Source organism: Zingiber officinale, chromosome 5A, assembly GCF_018446385.1.
Source record: "Zingiber officinale cultivar Zhangliang chromosome 5A, Zo_v1.1, whole genome shotgun sequence".
Taxonomy (NCBI): Eukaryota; Viridiplantae; Streptophyta; class Magnoliopsida; order Zingiberales; family Zingiberaceae; genus Zingiber; species Zingiber officinale.
Window position 1 is genome coordinate 32,994,735 of NC_055994.1, and position 6,275 is coordinate 33,001,009.

Sequence of the window (6,275 nt, forward strand, 5' to 3'; positions counted from 1 at the left end):
ACAAAATCAAATCATCAAAGAAGAGATTACCAAACTTATGGAGGCAGGATATATTAGAGAAGTACAGTTCCCAAGCTGGTTAGCTAATGTGATGTTAGTTTCTAAACCAGGAAATAAATGGCGAGTCTGCATTGACTTCCGGGATCTCAACAAAGCTTGCCCGAAGGATTATTATCTGTTACCTAGAATTGATCAGCTTGTTGACTCCACCGCCGGATACGAATATATCTCTATGTTGGACGCCTATCAAGGTTATCATCAAGTTCCTTTGGCCAAAGAGGATCAAGAAAAGGTCAGTTTTATAACATCTGAAGGTACTTATTGCTATAATGTTATGTCCTGTGGACTAAAAAATGCAGGAGCAACTTATCAAAGGCTTATGAATAAGGTTTTCCAGAAGCAGATTGGTAGAAATATGGAAGTATATGTTGATGACATCTTAATTAAATCTCTTCAAGCTGCTGATCTATGCAGGGATATAGAGGAAACTTGCAAGACTCTGAGACAATATGGGCTCAAGTTGAATCCCAGCAAATGTTTATTCAGCGCGAAGGGAGGAAAGTTCCTGGGATACATGGTGTCAAACGGGGGATAGAGGCCAACTCGAGCAAAGTCAAGGCACTACAGAACATGGAGCCACCCCGCAACATGAGGGAAGCTCAAAGATTGACAGGCCAAATCACAGCCTTGTCTAGATTTATTTCTAGATCAGCCGATCGTAGTTTCCATTTTCTTAAAATACACAGAAAGGCTAATAAGTTTCAGTGGAATGAAGAATGTGATAAGACTTTCCAAGAATTGAAAGATTATCTGGCTACCCTCCCTGTATTGGCTAAACCTATAGTAGGAGAGACTCTGTGGGTATATTTGTCGGCTAATGAAAATGCCGTGGGCTCTGTATTAGTCAAGCAAGAAGGAACAGAGCAACAACCTGTATACTTTTCTAGTCATTTATTAAAAGGAGCTAAGTGTAGATACACTACACTAGAAAAATTAGCTTATGCTCTAATATTGACTGCTCGGAGGTTACGCTCATATTTCTTAGCACATGAGATTATTATCTTAACCAATAGCACTCTGGGACGGGTGTTACTCAACCCAGAGGCATTGGGACGGTTGATCAAATGGACAACCGAGCTTGGGGAATATGACATTCAGTATCAACCCCGCTCGACCATCAAGGCGCAAGCTCTAGCAGATTTCATCATAGAGGTTCAATGCCCAGAGGAAGAAGATATCTGGAAGATTTATGTAGATGGCTCTTCAACTAGACAAGGCAGCGGAATTGGTATCCTCCTTATATCCCCAAAAGAAGACAGACTTCAACTCTCCATCAGGTTAAATTACTAAGCTACCAACAATGAGGCTGAATATGAAGCTCTAATAGCCGGCTTGCAAGCTGCTCGGCATGTAGGGGCAGCTCGAGTCCTTATATATTCTGATTCTCAGCTAGCAGCCCAACAATTATCAGGTAATTTCGAAATCAATAATGACAGGCTTAAGTTATATGCTGAAGCATTTGATAAATTGAAGGCTCAATTTCAAGATGTGAGGATACAAAAAATTCCCCGATCTGAGAATCAGGTGGCAGATGAGTTATCTAAATTAGCCTCTGCTGTAGTGCCGTGGAATCTTGATCGACCAGTGGAACAGACTCTGTTAATCTCTTGTATTGAAAGACAAACCGATATAGAAATTCAGGGTGATTGGCGAGCTCAAATCATATTATATTTACAACAGGGTCTTCTTCCGAAAGATACAGAACAAGCCAGGGTATTTAAGAAACGAGCTGCTCAATATACTATGGTAGGAGAGCAATTATATTAAAGAGCTTTTCCCAGACCTTTGCTCAAGTGTGTGGGTACAGAAGATACACAATTTATTTTACAGGAGGTGCATCAAGGTTCCTGTGGTAGTCATATAGGGGGAAGATCTTTGGCTCGTAAAATTCTATTAGCAGGATATTTTTGGCCCACTTTACATGAAGATGCCAACAAGCTGGTGAGAACTTGTGTTTCTTGTCAAAAGCATCAAAATATCTCACATCATCCTACACAGTTATTGAGAACCTCTATAGTGGCATGTCCCTTTGATCAGTGGGGCATGGACATAGTAGGACTGTTTCCTATGACAGCTGCACAGAGAAAATTCTTATTGGTAGCAGTGGATTATTTTTCTAAATGGGTAGAGGCAGAACCACTTGCTCGAATTACTGAAGATGCAGTTATTAAATTTTTATGGAAAAATATAATCTGCAGGTTTGACATTCCTCATAAATTGGTCTCTGATAATGGAAGACAATTCCAAGGGGATAGGATTTTAGACTGGTGCAACAGTTATGGGATTACCCAGGCCTTCACCTCCGTGGCTCACCCGCAGAGCAATGGTCAAGCAGAGGTAACTAATAGGAAGATTATTAGAGGCCTGAAAACTAAGCTGGATCATGTCGGAGGTAGCTGGGTAGATGAGTTACCCAGTGTTCTTTGGGCATGTCGTACTATGCCTCGTGAGGCTACAGGAATTACTCCTTTCCAGTTAGTTTATGGAGGAGAAGCAGTAATCCCCATTGAGGTAGGAGTAGAATCGGACAGAAGACAATTGTATGATGAGGATAACAGAGACCGACGACTTATGGAGCTGGACCTGATTGGGGAAATAAGAGATAAAGTGGCTACTCGTCTTATATCATATCGACAGCGGATGAGACAAAACTATAACAAAAGAGTCATCCTCAGATTTTTCCAAGTAGGAGATTTGGTATGGAAGCGAGTTAAGCCTATGGGGAATGTCAGCAAGTTGGCACCACAGTGGGGAGGACCTTATAAAGTAATAGAAAAACTCGCATCAGGCTCATACTATCTCCAAGATGCTGAAGGAAGAATTTTGGAGTGCCCTTGGAGCGCTAATCATTTGCAACCTTATCGAGCCTGATTTGATCATATTACTTTAAATGTGTTCACAATTATTGGAAATCCCAGGTGAATTAAGATACCTGTAGTTTATGTACTTTGCTTCTTTTGATGAAAACCAAGCAAGATAAATATCGACGCAGGAAATAAATATGATTCATGCAAATTGATAAGCATCAGAAGAATCCTTCTTTTTCTATTTTTCAAGCAGTAAAATAAGGGGAAATCCTAAGAGTCCTATTCAGCTCCCCTCAAGGAAGTGTTAGCCAACACGAGGTTAGCCTAAATGTTATATTTCCATAAATCAAAGTCGATCGGGAAATTCTATAAAGTAACTCGATCGGGTCTTCATAGGAGGAACCAGAGACTCTAAACTATTCCAAAGCAAAAGTCGATCGGGCAAATCCTATGAAGTAACCCTGACGGGTCTTCATAGGAGGAACCGGAGACTATAAACCAAGATAAATCAAAGTCGATCGGGAAATTCTATGAAGTAACTCGGTCGGGTCTTCATAGGAGGAACCGGAGACTCTAAACTATTCCAGAACGAAAGTCGATCGGGAAATTCTATGAAGTAACTCAGTCGGGTCTTCATAGGAGGAACCGGAGACTCTAAACTATTCCAGAGCAAAAGTCGATCGGGCAAATCCTATGAAGTAACCCGGACGGGTCTTCATAGGAGAAATCGGAGACTATAAACCAAGATAAATCAAAGTTGATCGGGAAATTCTATGAAGTAACTCGGTCGGGTCTTCATAGGAGGAACCGGAGACTCTAAACTATTCCAGAACGAAAGTCGATCGGGAAATTCTATGAAGTAACTCGGTCGGGTCTTCATAGGAGGAACCGGAGACTCTAAACTATTCCAGGACGAAAGTTGATCGAGAAATTCTATGAAGTAACTCGATCGGGTCTTCATAGGAGGATCCGAAGACTCTAAACTATTCCAGAGCAAAGTCGATCGGGAAATCCTATGAAGTAACTCGGTCGGGTCTTCATAGGGGGAACCGGAGACTATAAATCAGAGCCAATTGGGAAATTCTATGAAATACATCAGGCGGGTTTTCACAGAAGAAGTCAGAGATTCTAAACCCGCGCAAAGTATAATTAAGCAGGGGATCTCCAGGCTTCGAAGCCTAATTAACCAGGAATCAAGAGGGGATTCTATAGGACAGTCCGAATATTTTCAACTAAGATTATTCATCCATGGGGAGATACGTAGCACGCTGGATGTTACTTAAAAAAGAACTCATCAAGATAAGGCTCAGCTTTGAAAGATGAACAAAGGATTTTTAAAATAAAGTTTATATTCAGCAATCAAGAGCATTCCAGAAGGGGTATTCTCAAACTAGCATAAAGAAGAAGCAAGTAAGTGTTAAAATTTTCTTATACCTTGCAAATACTTAATCATTCGGTATCAACTGCACCTTTTTCTCATTGTTAGTTCTTACTTTACAAGTTTTTATGAATAAGTTCCTTAAACATTCGGAAATGGGCCTTTCAAATCTGAGGGTAGTTCTTCATTAAGCCTGCGACGACTTATGAAAGAAATGGGAGGTTCCCTGGGTAGATATCCACCCTCTCGCAGCTGTTGAAGAACTCCCGATACGGAATGATTTAGAGCACCCACTATCCTGCGAACAAATTCCTGGGCAAAGGCTGAAGATTTTAAGTAAGCCTGCCGCCACTCTTCCCACCGACTCTTTTCCTGCTCCTTATAGCTTTGGAAGTCAGCTTGCAGTTTTGTGTTTTGTTCTCTTAAAACATCCTTCTCCGATCTCAGCTGTTCCAATTCCTTCTGGAGCAGTGATAACTCGTGATCTTGAGCTTTCCTCTGCTCTTGTTCCTGTAGAATAGCGAAATCATGAGAAGCCAGGTCTTGAGCTTGGTCAGAAAGACAGGCATTATGAAGCTTCTCTACTTTTTCTAAAATAAGACTTTTCTGAGAAGCATCTAAAAGAGCTTTCTCTTTTAAAGCAATCTCTAGTCGAAGACTGGAATGCAGTCGATCCACTTGTAACTCTAAAGTTTTCCTAGCCAGTTCTTTATCTTTTAATAATTGCTGGCACTCTTCCAACTCTTGTTTTAGGATCCCCAACTGTTGATCCTGTAGGACCACCTTCTCTTGTAATTGAGTCAGGTCACTATTAAAAGAAGGAGACGTGGCCCTCAATGTTTCCAGTTGAGTTTTTAACTTCTGGTTATCCTGATCTTTAGTTATGAGCAGCTGGTCAATTTGTAAACTTGAGGCAAGTAACTAAACAAAAAGGCAAGGTAATTAGGAATCAGTAGACAAAATTGATAGCATATAACTAGAAATGCTTACCGCTATTGCCTGGCGACTATGACGATCAGCTCGATGAGGGAGACTAAGGCCCCTTAGCTGCTCTTGACCTTGTGACCAAGATTCAGCTAATAAGCCCTGTAGTTGTATCGAGCCATAGCCAGACGGTTCAGAGGGTCGTCCCAATTGAGAAGGAAGACCCAGAGCTTGTCTGAACAAAGGTCGGGGAATGGAGGACACAGGAGGTAAAGAAGAAGAAGGAGACGCGATAGGAGGAAAAGAAGAAACAAGAGGAGCAGAAAAAGAAGTAGATGGAATCGATGGTAAGACAGGGGAGGGGGATTCAACAGCTGAAGGGCTAATATTTGGAGAGGATCTCCGACAAGGTGTCCGTTTGGCTCGAGACCTAGAGGTCAAGGGGGACAAGGCCAATGCCAAAGGAGCAGAAAACGCAGGAGGGATATCCTCCTTCCCAGAAGCCGAGATCGGAGGAGCTGAAACAATAGAAGAAGAAGGGATAAGCAGGCCGGGTCTCATCATCCTAAGAGCAGGATTAGAGATAAGATGAGTGGGAGCTATCGGGGCCTTACCTCTCTCAAGAGAGATGGGTGCTAGGATGAGAGGAGCTTGCACAAAAGTACCGAAGAAGTCACTAAAAGGAGAAGTCTTAGTAAGGTTTGGCTTCTGAACCAAGGTAACAAAAGGCTATTCTTCCTCCTCTTCGGAAAGTGAGGCAGCCTCTGCCTGTCGTTCTTCCTCTGAAAGCAATCCTAAAGTAGAGGGATTAGGACCGGATCAGCGGGTATGTAACCATTCTTCCCCAAGGTTATTGATAAAAGATTTAGTCATAGCAAAATTTTTGTACATGAAGGCTGGAAGAAGAGCATCAGCTGCAATACAGAGAGCAAACACCATTATCAAAAAGGATATGCTAATTAGCATAGGCAAGACAAAATAATTATACCTACCAAAGGAACTGTCCAAGGGAGTGTCAATGGGGCCTATCCCAAAAGGAAACATCAAACCCTCTTCAATCAAATGCGGCAAACTGAACTTTGCCCCTCGCAGTTTAGGCAGAACAG